The 20604-nt window shown below is 37.6% G+C and overlaps 1 long non-coding RNA gene across 2 annotated transcripts in view; it reads left to right on the top strand.

Annotated features, from left to right (window-relative positions):
• The window catches only part of LOC116419075, a 32588-nt gene extending 20719 nt beyond the window's left edge, over positions 1–11869 (top strand). The window contains exons 2-3 of one of the 2 annotated variants that reach the window (XR_004229304.1): positions 7093–7282; positions 11775–11869. This is a non-coding gene — a long non-coding RNA (uncharacterized LOC116419075). The remainder of the gene's footprint in view (positions 1–7092; positions 7283–11774) is intronic. The other variant, XR_004229303.1, reaches the window with a different exon arrangement.
• The last annotated feature ends 8735 nt before the right edge of the window (positions 11870–20604 follow it).

Here is a 20604-nt window from a genome sequence, read left to right as displayed (position 1 = left end):
GTTTGAGAAAAGAGCTTGAAAAATCTTAGAGGCTAGAAATGTCTAGGCCATTCTAAAGGTTGTGATGAGACTGATCTATGTGTTGTTGAGAAGTCCTTAACCCCTGCCTGCCTCATTGATACGGCTAAAAAAAATAATAATAAACATTTATATTATACTTATAAGTTTGTAAATCATTTTGCACATTTTAAGTTACTTGAAACTTCCAAAAACCCTGTGAGGTAAGTCCTACCAGTAATATTAATCAATAATAATAATATGTTTAAGATGAGGAAACTTTAGTGACTTGCCAACAGTCACATAGTATTGTAAGCATAATTGAAATTCAAACACCAAGGACCAGGACTCTAGTCCCCATAATGAAACTATCAAATCTACTAGCGGAGGAGAAACTCATTTCTTGCTCTTTTGTTGGTTTTCCTTAGACAGTCCCAATATTATTTGGCTTTATTTAACACACAAGGAATGATTTGTTAAGTGGAAGAAGGAGAATATTTATTCATAAGGCTATCTAGCACATACCTTATAATAAAGATCAGAATCCAAGATTCTGTGAGGGAGAACAACCAGGTTTCAGAGGAACCGATACAGTAAAGAGCTCACCAAGATCCCAGATCAAAATCCCAGTAGCACTATATGGCAAAACAAATTCAAATCTAGATCCTCTCGACACCAATTCCAGTGATTTAATTATTCTTTGGAACAGGAAAATTGATAAAAACAGAGCAATATCATGTTAATTCACTTTCTCAGAAGACAGAGGTTTTTTGTTTTTAGATTTTTTTTATGCCCAGATATTCATTTATTTAATTCCTGTAAATAAAAACAAAGCTATAATCTTCAGTTTCCCATTAACCCCAAGTTCTCAGGTCTATGCACAGTGGATAGGCTTTAGTGGAAGTTGAAATTCAGAAGATTTTAGTCAGAAGGCTTAAAAGGCTAATCTGGCCACAGATGGGTGCAGGCTGGATGGAGTGCAGCAGACCAGAAAGGCTTCACCCTCTAGACTTGGTCAGGACAATGCTGATGGGCAGTGGAGCCTTGAGCTTCTGTGGAGAAGTGTCAACATGAGAGAGGCAAAGAGAAAGAAACCTTGGAAAGCATCCAAATTAGCTTTCTGTTTCCCCAGGATCATCCGTAATTAACGGTGTCAGGATCCTAGCGCTAGAAGAAAGATATTAGACTATTTTAGAGAAAATCTAGAAGAGCGCCTGATTTGAAAGGTGAGGAAACTGAGACCCAGATAATTTAAGGGAAGTGTCCAAGATTCAAGGGGTCAGCGGCAGAACTGGGACAGGAACCCTAGCTCGGTTGTTGTCCTTCCTTCTCGAAGAGGACCCAAGTGACGTTACTATGTTAGAGCTGAGTTATAGAGAGTCTGACCATGGCTGATTGGACCAATCTGAGCTCGGAATGCCCTGGCACAGATCAGACGCGAAGAGTCCCAGTGACCATTTGGGGTAAACTCTTTAATTTTGCCCATCTCTTATTTCTTCTGAGGAATTTGATCCTGCTTTGCTCGTGGAGCACAGCACCTTCTCTGATGATAAATATATGATATTTATATGAATCTCTGATGATATATGATGCTGGGCAGTTCTGGGCCAGTATCTCCCATGTCATTTAATCGATTCTAAAATTCTTGAGAGACCGTGAGAGTGTCCTTGTATCATTTTTTCTGAACATCTTGTGAGCACTTGCTCTGTGTGAGTTCTCCATAAAATCATCTTTTTTGGCAAGTGTACATTTGGCACTTGAATAATAGAGCCATTTAACTTCCAACCCATCATTTGCTCAATTGAACTAAGGAGTGAGCTTGTTTCACTGCAACTCATTATGCATGTGTGTGTCTGTATACATATATATGTATGTATACCTGTGTGGGTGCTTATTTTTTTTAATATCCAGTCAAGAAGTCAAGCAGCACTTATGATGGCAGGTAGGAGGTACAATGAGTAGAGCAGAAAAACCCTAGTTTAACCCATGTTAGATGTTGTAGGTGTGTAACCTGTGCAAGTCACTTAACCATTGCTTGTCTGTTTCTCAACTGCAAAATGAAGATTACTAATAGGGCCTCCCTTCCAAGGTGGTTATGTGGAACAAATGAGATAATATTTGTAAAGTACACAATAGGAATCATATAGATGCTGCCATTGTGATTTTTATTGTCATTTTCAGTCATGTCCAACTCTTCATGAACCTAATTTGGGGGCATTTTCTTTTTTTTTTTAATAGCCTTTTATTTACAGGTCATATGTATGGGTAACTTTACAGCACTGATACTTGCCAAACCTCTTGTTCCAAATTTTTCCCTCTTTCCCCCCACCCCCTCCCCCAGATGGCAGGATGATGCCTGTTAAATATATTAAATTTATTTTTATATATATAAATGTTGTTTATATATTGTAGATATTACAATATCTACATTGTAGATGTAGATGTTAGATATTAACATAGTAGATTGTTATGTTAGATGTTAAAACTATTTAACAGTTGATGTTAAATATATTAAAATATAAATTAGATACACAATAAGCATACATGACCAAACCGTTATTTTGCTGTACAAAAAGAATCAGACTCTGAAATATTGTACAATTAGCCTGTGAAAGAAGTCCAAAATGCAGGTGGGCATAAATATAGGGATTGGGAATTCAATGTAATGGTTTTTAGTCATCTCCCAAAGTTCTTTCGCTGGCCGTAGCTGGTTCAGTTCATCACTGCTCCATTGGAACTGATTTGGTTGATCTCATTGCTGAGGATGGCCAGGTCCATCAGAATCAGTCATCATATAGTATTGTTGTTGACGTATATAATGATCTCTTGGCCCTACTTGTTTCACTCAGCATCAGTTTGTGTAAGTCTCTCTAGGCCTTTCTGAAATCATCCTGTTGGTCATTTCTTACAGAATAATAATATTCCATAACATTCATATACCACAATTTATTCAGCCATTCTCCAATTGAAGGGCATCTACTCAGTTTCCAGTTTCTAGCCATTTCAAAAAGGGCTGCCACAAACTTATTCATGCACATACAGGTCCCTTTCCCTTCTTTATGATCTCTTTGGGATATAAGCCTAGTAGTAACACTGCTATGTCAAAGGGTATGCATAGTTTGATAACTTTTTGAGCATAGCTCCAAATTGCTCTCCAGAATGGCTGGATGTATTCACAGTTCCACCAACAATGTATTAGTGTCCCTGTTTTCATGGGGGGATTTTCTTGACAAAGATACTAGAGTGGTTTGCCATTTCCTTCTCCAGCTCATTTAACAGATGAAGAAACTGAGGCAGAATTATATGCATATATATACACATATATCATATTCAACCTGACAGGAGCATCTGAGACTTCCTGACTCCAGGTCCATTGTGCCATCTACTTGTCCCATTATTACTTTTAAGCACTTAAATGTGCCAGGTTGGGGCTACAAAATACAAGCACTGGGCTAACTCTCAAGGATCTCACAGCCTAATGGGGGAGACAACATGCAAATGACTACATACACACAAAATCTACGTAAAATAAATGGGAGATAATCAATAGAAAGAAGCCACAAGCATTAAGGGGAATCTTGTGGAAGTGTCCCCATAGCTCTACCCAAGCATTCTCTCTGTAGTTGGCCAGTGATTTCATCTATGCTGTTACTGTGAAGACTACAGCAAGGATTCCATGATGAATTGTGACTTTCTATGCAGGGATGTTGAGTTGCTCTAGCTGCCAGGTCGACATTTGCCTGTAACCATCTGAGACCTAAAAGTAGTATATTTTGGGGACAGACTAGGAGGAGCCACAGGATCCACAGGGAGAGGGTTTGTGTTACTGGGTAGAAACACAAAGACAAAAATAGAACATGTTTTCTTTTCACAAAGAGCCTGGTTGAACAGCTGCCTTTTGAGATGTGGCGTGTAGGACTGACGCCATGTCCACAACCTTGGATGGACTTTGCCATTGAGTAAGGCTAAAAAGGGATAACTAAGCCATTTCTTTTTTAGAGAAACAGCTGCGGGGCATGCATGCATGCTGCTTTTTAATTTTTGGTTCCAAAATTCATCCACAATTCTCTCTGGACTTTGAGGATGCTGACATTCTGCCAGCCCATGTGGCTCTCGCATTCTGACACTTAACCACGCTGCCTCCAAAGCAGCATCAGCATCTCCTTCTGAGTCAGCCCTATGTCTATCCTTAAAGTTGCTCTTGCCTGGATTGTTGCCTTTATAATGCCTCAATTATTCTTTCTTTCAAGTGAAATCCACTATTCTCAAAGACTCATACAGCTAAGGGGACTGGGGAAAGGCTCTTGCAGAAAGCATCAGTTAATTTGAGTCTTTTTTTTTAATAGCTTTTTTTCCAATAACATGTAAAAATGGTTTTCAACATTCATTTCTGTAAGATTTTGAGCTCCAATTTTTTTCTCCCTTCCTCCCTCCCTTACCTCATCCCTCCCCATGCTAACAGGCAATATGATAGAGATTATATGTATACACTCATTTTTAACATTTCCATGTGACTGCGTTGAGTCTTGGAAGAAGTAAGGGATTCTGAGAGGTAGAGGAGGAGTTTTCCAGGCAGTGGAGAGACAAGAAGATGGGAGCTGTAATGGCACGTGTGAGGAACAACTAGTAGGCGTACTTTCCTGGATTGTAGAATATTTTGGGAGGAGTGATGGGTAAGAAGACTGCAAAGGTAGGAAGAGACCAGCTTTCAGTCCCAAACAGGAGTTTATATTTGGTCTTGAAGCTCACAGGAGGCCGTTTGAGTTTAACGAGTGGGCAACGTGTCCTGGTCAAACATGAGCTTTAGGAAAATGTACCGAGCAGTAAATGGAGGCTGTATTGGAGTGGGGAGAAAAACCAGTTAAGAGACTACAGTCCAAGAGAGAAGTAACCGAATGGTCACTGTTTGAGCTTAGAGGAGGAGAAAGAAACAGGGCATAGAGAGGCAGAAATGCAGCAAAGGGGGCCAGTAGGGACTAGAAAGGCAGAGGGGATAAAGTGGCTGCAAGCACAGAAACAAAAAGGTCCTGTGTACCAGACCACCTGCGCTCCCTGAACATGGTGCATGAAAAATGGAAGGGCTGCCCCGGAGATCCTGGAAGGGTAGAGTTAGAAAATCGTTCTTCTATGCAGCCTATTCTCACTGACCCAGTGAATGAAACACCAGCTTCTGGTGATTTTCCACACATTCAATATGCTCTCCGGTGCCTCTCACCCCAACCCAGCTGTCGGCAGCATCATGCCAGGCACCCAGATGGGCTCTTCATTCCAGGAGAGGCGAGAGCATTTCCCACAGTTTTCCTCACTTCCATAGTTCCCTGCTTTTCAAGCTACATTTCAGTCTTCCTCAATGTTGTCCTGCCTTTCACCCTTCCCCAGAGGGAGCACACATCACAGAGCTGCCCTCTGGAACCGCGGATCTGGCATTTTATGTCCTATTTCGGCACATCTTTATGTGGGTTGAAAAAAAAATAGATGGTTCCATCCAACTTGCTGAAAATCCAGCTGGATAAATTAGGCTAGCAAGATCCCACTTTGAGAAGCTGGATTTTTTTTTTTCCCGGAAGGGTTTTGGACAAGTTGAAAAACTGGACAAGCCATTGAACCAGAACATTGACCAAAGAGTTTGAGGATTCTGCTTAGCCATAATGCTTCATTTTTTGCTGCTGCACTGAAGGAAGGAACATAGTGCTTTTGCAAAGCAAGAGGAATCCTGCCTTCTCCCCACTTCATTTCTTCTCTTTCCAAACCCCTAATTTTATGTATTCTTGAGAAGTCACCAACTTTTATGAAAGAGACTCAGAGCTTAGCACCTTTGTCTTTTGCAGGGAAAGGAACAAGACACAAGACTTCTCTTCCTCCTTCCCTCCCTTCCTCCTTCCTTTCTTTCCTCCCTTCCTCCCTCTCTTCCTCCCTTCCTCCCTCTCTTCCTCCTTCCCTCTCTCTCTTCCTTACTTCCTCCCTCCCTTCCTTCCTCCCTTCCTCCCTCCCTTCCTTCCTCCCTTCTTTCCTTCCTCCCTCTCTCCCTCCTTTCCAATTCCTCCTTCCTTCCTTCCTTCCCTCTCTCCCTTCCTTCCTCACTTCCTTCCCTCCCTCTCTTTCTCCTTCCCTTCCCCCTTCCCTTCTTCTCTCCTTCCTTTCTTCCTCCCTTCCCTCCTCTATATTATTTTTTTAAACAAAAGCATTTGGCCAGCCACATGAGGAAAAGATGCCAGTTATAACAGGTTCAACAAAAAATGACTGTGGTTGCTTGGCAGATACATGGTAGGAAGAAAACCTTGAACCTCATAGTCATTGGTCTCTAATCACAATCAATAGAATATTTAAATGCAAAGTGCAGCAATCTACAATTAGATTAGAGAAATAATACATTTATATACAATATATACATATTATATATGTGTATATATATAACATATTACACATTTATACACCCACACATATGTATTTTGGAACAGAGTGTTCAAAAAGTCTTAATGCTATTTTAAGCTATTTTTCAAAACCTTTAAAATGCATCTAGACTTTTGGGACACTGCACACAAAATGTGTGTGTGCACAATGTACATATGCCCACAAATGCACACATATGCATTCACAGGTATATGCACACACACCTAACATAATGTGCACTACACATGCACACATACAAATGTATATAAACATACTCATGTGTACACATATGTGTGTTTAACTTGTGCATATGTAAGTTAAAGTATACAAATGCAAATGCCTGTACAATATACATATGTGTAAGATACATTTCACCCTATATTGTATCGACACATCCATATACATCCATATAATATAATATATATGCAAATGCACATAGATATTATATATATAATACATATTTTACCCTGTTGCGTATGCAGGGTATTCCAAAACTACACTAAGGTACAGTTTTTGAACTGAAATAATTTCAGAAGAATAAATGCTAAAATTAACAAAAACATTTGAAAGGCTTAAAAATGTAGAAGACTGATGTTAACATTCAACATAATTCTATGTATCATCCCAGTCAATTTTAAAATTTTATTTAGAAAAGGTTCATCAGCTGCTGCTCAGTGACTGAAAGTTTTGCCTTTATAATTCTAGCTTTAAGATAATCCAGAGAAGCGTGTTTTGTTGCATTCGTGAAAGTTCTGACATGTCCCCACAAGAACAAGTCTAATGGAAATAGATCAGGTGACTGAGATGGTTGGCAGAAGAATGTCCTCCTCTACTGAACCACTGAACTGATGAATGGTCACCAAGAAAATGTGGCAAACACATTGCAGAATGGCAGGTATCCCATGTTGTTCAGGTTAAAATTAAAAATTTTATTATTCAAAATTGACAAGACTAAATATAAAAGAAATGGAAATAAGCTCTCAAGTAATGTTTTGAGTTTTCTGTAAATGTGTATCATTTATACTTCTAAAGTTATTAAAGCTTAAAACTTTACTGGGACTTTTGGAATACCATAGGTATTTACATATATATACATATGTGTACAAATATGCACGAAAACACATATTCATACGTATATATTTACATCTATATATGTGCATATATGGAATGGTAATTAGCTGTTCTATCATTTGGGAAGAAGGGGAGAAACATGGAATAGTGGACAGAGCACTTGATTTGGAGTATTAACCTAGACATATAAAAGCTGTGTGACCCTGGACAAATCATTTAGCTTTCCCTAAACCTTTTTTTTCCCCATCCATAAATAGGAAGAATGAGAGGATTGTCGAGAGAGTTTCCCAACTGAGAAACTGGATTGGAGAGCCTTTCAACAACCCTGTGGAGGAAATTCTCTTGTTATCCCCATTTTATGGATGGGAAAAGAGATTCAAGTCCCTAAAGGGGACTTTGAAGGGGTAGGGTTAAGGTAAAGCTTTTGTTTGTAGCCTGGACTGTTATGTACAAATCATGATTGTATCTCCATGCAATGTCAGTTATTTTCATTTTACCTGATTAACTTGCCATTCAATAGAATTGGGAATGGAAAGATATCTGGACTAGTGATTCTATTGTTTAAGGGAGTTTCTAGTGTGGAAATTCCTTCCATTCGAGCAAATCAGCAATTTTCACTGGCATAGTATATTGTTTTGAGTTGCTGAGAGACCAAAGTCATATAGTTATGTGTCAGAGGTCTTCTTGACTCCAACATTGGATCATCATCTATTAAACCACATTTAGGACTATTTGCTTTGCTTGTCCTATTAATTTTTTTAATCCCATTTCTCTGATTAATGGGTTAGATAGATGAATCTTACAGTGTCTGGGACTCAGTCTGCATTTTTACCATATCCCTACATTGAGGGCATTGACTTCAATCACATCTAGACTGGTGAACTTATCAGCATTGATCTGGCTTTTTGGCAATAAAGAGATTCCCTTGTAGCATCATCAGAGCACACTGAAGCACCATGCTCAACTGTAGGTACTACTCTTTAGGAGGGGATCTGGAGGGCACCTAGGGTGGTGAAGGACCTTAAGTCCTTGCCATATGATCAATGATTAAAGCAACTCAACTTAGCCCAGGGCTGAGAATGATTTTTGGAGGGCACAAGACAACAACTATATTCAGATATTTTCATCTTGGCTTAGGAAGCAGAACAAAAAGCAATCAATGGAAGCTATAAAGAGGACATTTTAGATAGAATGGAAGGAAACACTAATGAAGGTCGTGGTCCAGAGGTAGAACAGGCTGCCTCAGCAAGTAGAAAGTTTCTCCTTGTTAGAAGTCAACTAGCAAAGGTGAGATGGCAAGTCAGTCAGGAAGCTCTTATTAAGTGGCTTCCATGAATCAAGTTCCATGCTAAATTCTGAGGGTACAAAGAAAGGAAAAAGTTCTTGCCTTTAAGGAGCTTACTTTCTGATGGGGAAGACAACCTGCAAACTAGTATTCACAAGCAAGTTGTGTGGATAAATTGGGAATAATCAGCAGAAGGAAGGCACTTGAATTAAGAGGGATAGAAAAAGGTCTCCTTTAAGAAGGTGGGATTTTAGCTAGGACTTGCAGAAGCCAGGGAAGCCAGGAGGCAGAGCTGAGGAGGGAAGCATTAGAAGCATGGGGGACAGACAGTCAAGAGAGGGAGTATCTTAAAATAGCAAAGAGACCAATGCCATTGGGAGGGGGAGAGAGACAGAGACAGAAATAGTGACATAGAGACAGAGAAACAGACAGATACACACAGAGAGAGATATAGACATAGAAAGAGAGAAAAATAGAGCTGGAGACAGCCACAGAGACACACAGAGATGGAGAAATAAAAATAGAGAGACAGTGAGGAGTCAAGAATAATAGCTAGGTTGTTTTTGAGATGATTTTGAGAATGGTGATACTTTCAACAATAATTGGGAAACTGGGAAGATGAGAAGGTTTTGGCAAGGGAAATACTAAGATCAATTTTGGACACAGATATCTACAGAATATCCAATTCAAAATGTGCAATGGGCAGTTGGATATCTTAACTCTGGAGATCAACCAAAAGGTTAGGGCTGGACAAACAGATCTGAGAATCATTAGCCTAGAGATGATGTTTAAATACATGGGAATTGATGAGATCATCAAATGAAATAATATAGGAAAGAAAAGAAGGCCCAGGAAGGAAAACTTGGGTCTCCATATAGGACTTGTATCCTAAGGAATATTGTTAGATATATTGTATCAAGGAATTTTATTAAGCGATGATTTGGACCAGATAGCCACTGAGATGATTTCTAATTATGAATTTCTGAGATTTATTATTAATTATGATTTCTCAGCTCTGTCTCTAGTATTCTCCCCTTTCAGTGAGATTAACAATTTATTCTGGGCAAAACTCCAAAATTTGGGCTAGGACTTCTATTCAGAAAAGCTTCTACTTGGGGCACTGTAACAATTCAAGCTTGAGTTTCTCAGTCTCTCTCTCTCTCTCTCTCTCTCTCTCTCTCTAACATGTAAGGGCAGATCCAGACCTGATGTTATTTTTGGAGGGAAATTGGCCACACGTGTCTGGCACTAAGCAATCCTTTACTGAACAGTTACATAAAACCAAGAACTGCCAGACTATATGTATGAGATATTACACTGAAATTCATTTCCGCTAAGTAGAGACCGCCTCTGTAAGGAATATACACACAGAGAGAAAAAGGGAATATCTGGCTCAAGTTTTTTTTTTTTTTTTTTTTTAATATAGTTCATTTCTGTTTTGGGACATAAAGCAACTTTCTGTGTCTCGGGTCCAAGTAGAGATGACTTTTGTTGTCTAAGCTGACTTAACATGAGATAGTGACTGTTCATAACTTATATCATCTAAATCTTTTGGCCATCCCCAAATCTCAGGAGAACAATTCCTCCTAAGCATTCCTCAATGGCTTCATTTCTTTCTGGAAACTATTATTCCAAGAGTGAGCACACACTTCAGAATTTGGCCACTGTTTTAAAGAACAGAAAACCTCAGTTGATCATCTCCAGTTTACACTGAATGTATCTTGTTTGCACATGGGTTGTTTGAATGTTGTCTCTTCCTTCGGAGGTGAGTTCTTGGTGAGGAAGGGCTGTTGACTTTTGGCTTTTTTTGTATCCCCAGAGCTTAGCACAATGCCTGCCGTATGGTATCCAGTTATTTCAGTAGTGTCCAATTCTTCATGGCCCTATTTGAGGTTTTCTTGGCAAAGATATTGGAGTGGTTTGCCATTTCCTGTTCCAATTCATTTCACTGATGAGGAAACTGAGGCAAACAGAGTTAAGTGACTTGTCTGGGATCACATAGCCCATAAGTGTCTTGAGACCACATTTGAACTCATCATCAGCTCTTTAGAGGAAGCCTTCTCCAATCTATCTTAATTCCAGTGCCTCCTCTCTACTAATTATCTTCTATTTATCTTGCCTTTAGCTTAAATGATTATAAGCTTCTTGAAGGCAATAGTGCTTGTCACTTAGTAGGTGCTTAATAAATGTTAATTGATTGATTGATTACAAAATAAATACAAGGCAGTAAAATATGGTTAGGGCAGGAAAATATTAATTGTGAATGGGTGGGACTTGAGTTGCATCCTGAAGGGAAAAAATGGGTTCTGTGAGATAGGAAAACTGTGGGACTACAAACCAAAGACAGACAAAACAGAGACACAGAGACAGACAAACAGAAGTGGGAGAAGTGGGGGAACTACAAGCAGGGAAAGAGAGAAAAGACAGACAGCTAAGACAGAAAAAGAGGAAGACAGAGACATAGATATTGACATAGACACACAGACACACAAAGAGACAGGAACAGAATAAAAATGAGAAATTTTTGTGCCTTCCTCCTTTCCTTTATACTCTTCCTGCCTATAATAAAATAATTCTTTACTTCTCGATTTTTTTTATCATTTGCCTGAAGTAGAAGTTCTTAAAGTCTGGTTGATAGAATTAAAAAGGATTACCTGAGGAACTTGTGAGCTACTTACTTCCTTGTAGTTATAACAATGATAATAACTCACAATTATTTAGCACTTTAAGTTAGATGCTTTCCTTGTAACAATCCAATTAAGTAGCAAATCCCAGTATTATTATTTCCATTTTACAAAAAAAAAAAAAGAAAGAAATTGGGGCTCACAGGTCCACAGGGACTTGCCCAGCTGTACACAAAAAATGTCAAACACAAGCCTCTCCTATCTCCGAGTCCAACCTTTTTTCCATGCTGCTATGTTGTCACTTAATGTTAGTTTATGGCATTAACAATTCCAATGTTTATAATATCCTTGACATTATTTTTGTTAATATCAATCAGATTTCTCCTCATTGTTTTTCTCCTTAAAAGCAGCACCCTGCTTGCCATGAATTTGGAGGAAGTTTTTTTGATTGAATAAAAGAAGGTATGTGAAATCCTTTGCTAACCTTTAAGTGATACATAATGTCAACAATTATTATTGATTATCCCAGGTGCTTCATTCTTCTGGTTCTGAATTGATTATATTTTATAGATGACCCATAGAGTGTGATCAAATTTTCTGAACCCATCCAAATATACTTACTGTATAATGTTCATTTGGTTTTCAAGGACTTTTCCCACTTGGTCTACAATCTTTGATTAATTGATTGAGATGTGTTAACACCCAGTTATGTTATCAAGGAAAGTGAAATAATCTATTTATTTATTATAATTATAACATTAATCTGTTATTTATGACAATGGTGATGATGATAGTAGATATTCTATATAGGGTCTTTTGTCTCTAAAGTAGTCTAAGGGTTGAATAAATCTGATAATCCATGTACCAGCGATATCTAACGATTAGGTGCCATTAAATACTTTTGATATTAAATAAATGAATAAGATGCATAATACAATATGAGATCAATGATAGGATTAGCATTCCATAAATTATGACAAGGAAAAGTTCCTGAAAAATGCAATATTTTTTATCTGTAGAAGACAACTTTATGTAATGGAAATGATATTATACAATGAAACTACAGATCTGGATTCAAGTTTCAGCTCTGAAACATATAAACTATGGACATAGATAACTCAAGAGGCTAGGACACAGATGAAATTTAGTTGTATAGAAATTTAGAACTCAATGCAAATCCTATGAATTAGAGTGAAACCCCACCTTTACCACTCTAAATGGAAGGGAGGTAATATGTCATGGGAAAAATATGGTGGGTTTTGTTGTGGTTTGTTTTTAGTTGTCTACAACAATGGTGTCAAACTCAAAAAAAGAGGAAGCCTGCTAATACATAAGGACTTTTCAAGACCATATATTGACTTAGAAAATCACATCTTGACATTATTCATATTCTGTTGCCTTTTCATTTATTTTTGGTAAGTATTTTTCAATGACATTTTAATCTATTTCTGCCATGGTATGCAGTCCTATGTGTTTGATAACTCTGGCTTACAAATTCAATAGGCATGAATAAAATGGCTCACCTCATTTTGGACAGAGTGGTCTTTGGGATACTTTCTGAAAATTTTGAATTTCCTAATTCTATGATATGATAGTCAAAAATGTGATTTTAGACTGCATTAATAGAAGCATAGGAATAGGAGCCAGATGATAATCTCTCTGTACTCTACCTAGGGTCAGACCATATGTATAGTATTGCATAAAACTTTTGGTATCACATTTTAAGAATCACATCGACAATTTGGAGAAGGTTGAGAGGAAGATGATCAGGAAGATGAAGGGACTAAAATTATTGTAATGGAGGAAACTATCTATAGTAGTAACTGAAGATGTTTATTGTGGAGAAAGGAATACTTAGGGGTATTTATTTTGAGGATTGTTTTGTGAAAGACACATTAGATTTGCATTATCTGGTTTCCAAATGGCAGAATTCAAAATGGTCGGTGAATATTGCAGCAAGGGACAAAACTAGAAAAAAAAATTTTTTTTCTGCAATTAGAGCTGTCCAAAAATGGAATGTGTTGCCTTGGAAGGCATTGAATTTCCCATTGCTGGAACTCTGAGATATTATCTCCTTCCATAGTAACATTCTGATCAGATATAGGTTTATTTTTAAGAATCATTTCAATGTCAAGATTTTGTGGTATGAGTCCATGCCCGTGGCCAATTTTCTCCATCTCTCCAGCTATCTCATCCATCCAATGGTAACAAGTTGTAAGGAAAGACCTTGATAAAGCATAAATACCATATTATTGCATGAGTCAATTCTAATGATCCATTGCAAAGAAAATGAATTTCAATTTCCAATAAATACTATTATCTATGAATAAATAAAAACCCAAGTGTCCATGAAAATGATTTAAAAAAAATGTCTACATAAACCATTCTTATAATATCAATGTGAATGTGAACTTGTTTCTCCTTTTTTTACCTCAGTTTACTCATCTACAAAATGAAAAGCATTTGGCTAGATGCTGTTTTGTACCTTCCAAATTTACATTTATGATCCTATGAACTTATGATCTTAAATTAGCTAGCCTCAATAAGGTTTCTAAGAATTGTTCACATAGAAAAAAAAAGAAAAGACCCTTTCACTCCTAATCATTTTAAACCTTGGATGGTCTAAGTATATTAGCATTCCCAGTTAGAACTCCAGAAACAAACCCCAAATTTAAAAAAAAAAAGCATATTCTATACTAACTAGGGAATACACCAGAGCAAATCTGCATTCTAAAAAACATGCCATTTGTTTCTATGACAACGCTGGAAACATGCAAATATTATACATTCTAACAAAATCCCACACATCAGAGACCAAACTCCCAGCTGTCTGGGTTGTTCCACAAGTTGCACTTTCCATCTGACATTTCTCTTTGAAGACTGGAATTTCAAACAATTACAAAAAAAGAAGAAAGAAACTGGTCTCCGCTAGCCAAGGCTCTTCTCCTCTAACCCCTAAAGACTGACTATGCACCAAAGTTCTACAGAAAAGACTATGAAAGTTTAAAGAATACCAACCAACCTTCAGTGAACATCAAATCCTTGATTGACTTATCTTTGGGTCCAGTCAGTCAACCCATTCTGAATCCCCTTACCTATATTAGAAAGTGCAATGAATCCAAGGCTAGATATAGTGGTGGACAGAACTTGGAGCCAACAGTCAAAAAGGACTAATTTTAAATATGTCCCAGGAATTTATTAGCAGTGTGATCCTGAAAAAGCTACTCTCTATTGCATCAATTGTAAAATGGGGATAATAGCACCTATATTACCAGGCTATTAAGAGGATCAAATGAGATGAAGAATTATGAAACACTTAACTTGGCCACAGTCATGGAATCATAATTTAGATTCTTTGACTTTGAAGTGGTTCTTAAAGATAAACCTGTTTCTGACTAGGAGCTCACTCTGAAAAGTGTAATCTCAGAAGTCCAGTATTGGGAAACTCAGTGCCTTCCAAGGCAACAAATTCTGTTTTTGGACAACACAAATTGCAGAATTTTTTTCCAGCCTTGTCCCTTGCTTCAACTTTTACCCATCATTTCCATTTCTGCCATTTGGGAGGCTTGAGTAGAACTAGATCATTTTCATTATCTGTCTTTTTAGTGAAAAGAGCTTAAATTTGATGTAGAGACAACAGAGAGCCATTTTTTAGTATGAAAATTTTGTAATCTGTGTTTTAAGATTTGTCCAGTAGTAGCATACTTGATGGGTTGTAGGCAAGAAGGTCTGAAGTCAAGAGAACATTTGGGAGCCATAACAATATAAATGTGAGGTATGAGGTTTTGAACTAGAATGGAAAGGAACATACCAACATGAGAGATTTTAAAGAAAGAAGAATAATTAGTGATTAACTGGATTTAGGAGAGGAGAAAAGTCAAAAATGATACCAAACATTTTCACCCTGAGAGCTTGCAAAATTGGGTTGGTATTGAAGAATCTATTTTGAGTGGAACACAACAAGTTTGATTTGAAGATGCTGAATTTTAAATAACCATAAGACAGTTAAATGAAGATGTATTGTAGGCACTGGAAGCATGGCATTGCTATGCAGGTAAGTAATCAGATTTATATATGGAAATTTGGTAGTTGTCTTTACAAAACATAGTAGTTGAACACAACAATATTTTCACAAACCTAGTAGTTGAAGACACTGTCTCCTTACTTTTTCACCGAAACATTACTGATTACAAGTAGAGCATGAGCTCTGAGGTAGTTGTTGTTGTTGTGTGTGAGAGTGATAGTAGTTTCAGCTTAAATTTGATAGAATTGCATTGGATCACAAAATTGGGAAGGACTTTATACTTCAGTCCAATTTGACCTACTTCATAGATGAGGAAACTGAGAGAGATTACACAAGGCAGTAAATGGCAGGTCCGGAACTCAAACTCAATATTTCTGCCCCTAAATCCAGCATTGTTGTCCATTGATCATAAATGGTTTTTAACGGATCATCATCATAGATATTCCTTTCATGTATGGCTTAGATTGGATGGCTACTGAAGATCTCTATAATTTTCAGGTTCTAGGTCCTATCCACGTAGGTGATCAATTCATATACTTGCACCAATTGCTCCTGTAACTAATGACTTGGATTACTTCTAAGACAGCAAATAAATTTTATGGTGTGGTCTTGCTATGGAAAATATGTAAACTAACTGCTTGTATTGAGAATGTCAATGACATTGATCTTATTGGTATCATTTTCTAAGCAATTGAGTTAAAGTGGAACTCATCTAGTGTATACATGTGTAGCTTGTTAAACTGCAGTTGAAGAAATGAATGATACAAGAGGATTACCAAGGCATTCCTCCATGAGATGATATTCCTTCAAGTTTGTATTTCCAGAGAACATTAGTTAACGGAGCCAAAACCACCATATGCAGCCAGAAGCATAATGAGAGACTCCACAAGTCTATATGAATATGTCACACTTTCCACACAGCTCAAACCCTTAAATAGTTGAACCAAATAAACTCTTATTTCCTCTGTTTTTATAAAATGATATTTATTAAGAAGATAGAGCAATAACAAAAATGCAAAAATATGTCACTCTTGAACCAAAGACAGATCCATCCTTTTATCACCTTGGTGCCTGGGGAGAGTAGGTTTAAACTTAAAGTAGTTGCTGCCAAATCTGTTTAGCCAGCTTCACTTATAAATGTAGCACAGCCAAAGGGCAAAACTTCAGGACATAGCATGCTCAGTTCTGGATTGATTCATGGTAGAGCTGGATCTTATCCGATAATCATTTCTTAGACATCTGCTCTTTACTGGGCTCAGTGCTATCAAATTTTCATAGTTTTACTGACTTTTTGAGATCTCACAGTGTTCTATACCAAAGGAAAGAAGACAAAAACAAAAATACCTCAGCCATAGACTTGCCCAAGAGGTCATGGTCACTGGAGGAGAAGGATGTTACCCCCATGACCCTCTGAAGCTCAGAGAATCAGCCTTTTTTAATCCCTCATGGCTAGCAGGAGGGAAAGAGTAAGTTTTCCCAGGTGGTCATTTGGATGAACTCTAAGTTTTAGCTCAGCAGTCAACCAAAAAACATTTCTTTACCAGATTTTAAGAAACAGGCAGCTTAGGTGACATAATCAGTAGAGTAGCAAGCTTGGAGTCAGAAAGACGCGAGTTCAAATATGGTCTCAGATACTTACTAGCTATGTGACTATGGGCAAGTCATCCAATTTCTGTTTGCCTCATTTTTTTTCATTTGTAAAATGAGTTGGAGAAGAAAATGGCAAATTACTCCAGTATCTTTGCCAAGAAAACCCCTCAAATGGAGTCGAGAAGAATTGGACATTACTGAAATGAATAAAAAACAACAATAACACAAAGGAACAGAATATAGTCACTGAATACCTATACATGCTCCTTTTTTGTGAAGAATTCAGGTTTTAAAAAGCTCGGTAGAAAGTACCCTTATCACTTCATAACATGTTGGCTAAATGATTTTTAAGAAACTAAAGAGGAATATGATCTGTTCCCAACATACAAATAAAGCAGTCTTCAAAATATGCATGAATGTCTCAAAGAACATGGTAGCCAATGGAGTCAGGATACATATTAATTTGTGTAAAATGATGGACCAAGGTTAAGATCACATTAAATCATGATAAATGCAAAAAAACATACCTAGGCTTAAAAATCAATTTTCTAAGTATAGACTGGGGAATGCTCAAAATATAATTTATGTGAAGGAGACCCAGATGCTGATTGTATGTCAATAAGGTGATTAAAAGCTAATACTTAGGCTACATTGCTAGTTGTGTACTTTCCACACCACTGGTCAAATGATACCTAAAATGTGGTTAGTCCTGTATGTCCCATTTTAGAAAGAATGTAGGCAAATTATAGCATATCATGAGGAGCTCAGTCAGTATGCTGAACGGATTGGAAACTGTGTCCTTAGGAGAACTGGTTGAAGGAGCAATTGATATTTAGTTTAGAGAAGAAAAAAACCTGGTGTCTTGGAGGTAACAGATAATTGACTTAAAGCATTTGAAAGACTACTGTATAAAGAAGGGCTTTGATTTATTCAACTTAAATTCAGAAGACAAGACTGTAAACTATAGTCAGAAATTGCATAAAAGCATATTTTGACTTGATGAAAAGAAAAAATTTGATGATGTTTGAGTGGTCCCAAAAGTGCCATGGGCTGCAGCAAGACATTGTTTTTTTTTTTTAATTCTCAGTGCATAGCAGATAGTAGGTGTTGAACAAGTCTTTGTGGATGAATCAATTTACCACAGAAGGTCTTCCAGTGAAATCTGGCTAAATAATTTTCTGGAATGTCATAGAGGAGGTTACTCTTCTGATAGAGGTTAGACTAGATATTCTCTGGTTCCTTTCTATTGCTGTGATTCTGTAACTAAGTGATAAGGAATGGCAAATTGCTACCCTATGAATTGGAGGTCTGGAAGCCAGTTAGGAATCTATAATTCTCCTTTTAGCTCTGCCGGGAGGATGAACCAGAGATGGGACCTGTCATAATATAGGGGTAGTGGTTTCCAATTTAGTTGGTCATTCCATCAGTCAACAAAGTATTTATTAAGCACTCACTATGGCACAGAATTCAACATTGATTATACAGGGGGAAAAAAGTAAAGTAGATCAATATTTTAAAGTAGATTATATTTTAAAGCGGGAAACAACATGCAAACAACCATGTATGTGCATAATGTATACAGTGTAAATGGGGGATGATCTCAGACAAGTGGTAGGCTGGGGCTTTAGAATAGGAAGAAAGGGAAAGACCCAGATTAATAAATCAATCCTGTTCTAATCCAATCAACCCAAAAGAATTTATTAAACACCTACAATGTGCCAGACGTGCTAAACCATGGGAATGTAATTACTAAAAAGAAAGACAGTCCCTCTCTCAACAAGATTACATCTGAAGTGGGAGATGGCAGGGAAGAGGCAAAAAAAAGGGGGGAGAGAAAGGATGGGGCAGCAGCAGGCATCTTGTTCCACAGAATTGGAACCAGGCAGTTGAGTAAATGCAAAGTGGAGTTACAGGAGGAGTTTGGTACTCTGCTCTCTGGCCCTCCAAAAAGAAGGGAGAGGAGGCTGAGGGAGGTAGAGTCAAGGCTTGAGCTAGCAGCATGCAATATCTGTCCACTAGCAGCTGTGCATTTAAATATAGTCTCTCCTGCTCAGGAGGTCCTGTTCAAGGATGCTGCTTCCCTTGGCTTTTTTGGTGCTGATTTATCACAGCTTCAGAAAGTAGCATAAGCTTAGATAATCCCCTTGAATACTTTGTGCTTGCAGACCTCGGGAGACCCAGCAGCATGACCAGACACATAAAACCTCCCAGGGAAGTAGTCACAGGACAAGGAAAACAAACCAAGTGACACAAAAGGATAGGCACCCAAGAACATCCGACTCCTGCAGCTGCACAGCCTTGCGGGGATGAGTCCTAACCTGTCTCCTCTCTCCCTTTCCTTCCTCCAAGCTCTACCGAGTTCTGAGCACACAGAACACACAGGAGGCTAATCGCTAGCCACCCAGGCTAAAAACACTACTGCTTCTTCACGTGCTTTGGTTGGAGGCAGCTCCAGCATGGGAGACGGGTTGGTGCACCCCTAAGGTGATTGAAGAGGCTGCCTTTCTACCTACCTACCCACCTCACGGCACCGCCCTTCCTGTTGTGATTTCAGAATTTCTGGAGAAATAGCAGCTGCAGGAACACCACTGTTGCATGACTTTTGGTAGGGTGACAGGCAATGGTAGGACATCAATGTGATAGAAAGATTGAGAAGAAAATAAAAATTACAGAATTATCTCACTGCCAATAACTTTTAGAAAAATGGCACATAAGTTTGCTCTGATCCATATATTCCATCAGTAAATTTCACTAGTAGTATCACCAATATGTCATATTTACCTTGCAATGGGAATTAATGTAATTTCTAAGAATAAAGTTGTTTACTCTGTAAGACTTGTGATGAGAAAAGTACCCACTGCCACTGTAGGTGAATGGATTTTCCAGCTGGTAGCATAGGTACTCTAAAGACAATAAATAAAGTTCCTTAAAGTTATTTTGGGGGAAGATAGATTTTTAAGCACTTTATTCTGTACCTACTATTCTTAACACACTGTGCTAGCACTAATCATGAAAAAATTGAAATACAAATACAAAATTGAAATTGAATACAATACAAAATTGAAAGTAGTCACCCTTATTGAAAGGGGGATGGAAAAGTCAAACTGAATTAGAAATACTTTGAGATAAAACACAATTATCAGCCAACTTTTAAAATATTAATATGTTATTAAATTGAAGCTATAGTTAATGCTTTCCAAAGGCTCTCTAGAATATATTCTGAGTTAAAAAATAAATCTTATGCAACATTCTAATATACTCAGATATTTCAGGAACTTTATGCTTTCTAATCTAAATATAGTGCAATAGAAAAAGCAATAGATTTATAGTCACATAACACAGGTTCAAATCTCACCACTATTACTACCTAGGCAAACTTGGAAAAATTACTTAATTTTTCTGGGCCTCAGTTTATTCATTTATAAAAGGAGAATTTTGGTTTACATGGCCTCAGTCAACGAGGATTGATTTATTAAACACAGTGAGGGTAAAAATAAAAGGCAAAAACAATCCCTGACCTCAGAATTTTCATTTTTATGGGGAGACATATATAAATAAATGCAAGATACATATTAAATTTTATGGGGAGACATATATAAATAAATAAGTGCAAGATACATATT

Source organism: Sarcophilus harrisii, chromosome 4, assembly GCF_902635505.1.
Source record: "Sarcophilus harrisii chromosome 4, mSarHar1.11, whole genome shotgun sequence".
NCBI classification, from domain to species: Eukaryota; Metazoa; Chordata; class Mammalia; order Dasyuromorphia; family Dasyuridae; genus Sarcophilus; species Sarcophilus harrisii.
The sequence above is the reverse complement of the archived record's forward strand: the minus strand, read 5'-3'. Positions and strand labels throughout refer to the sequence as shown.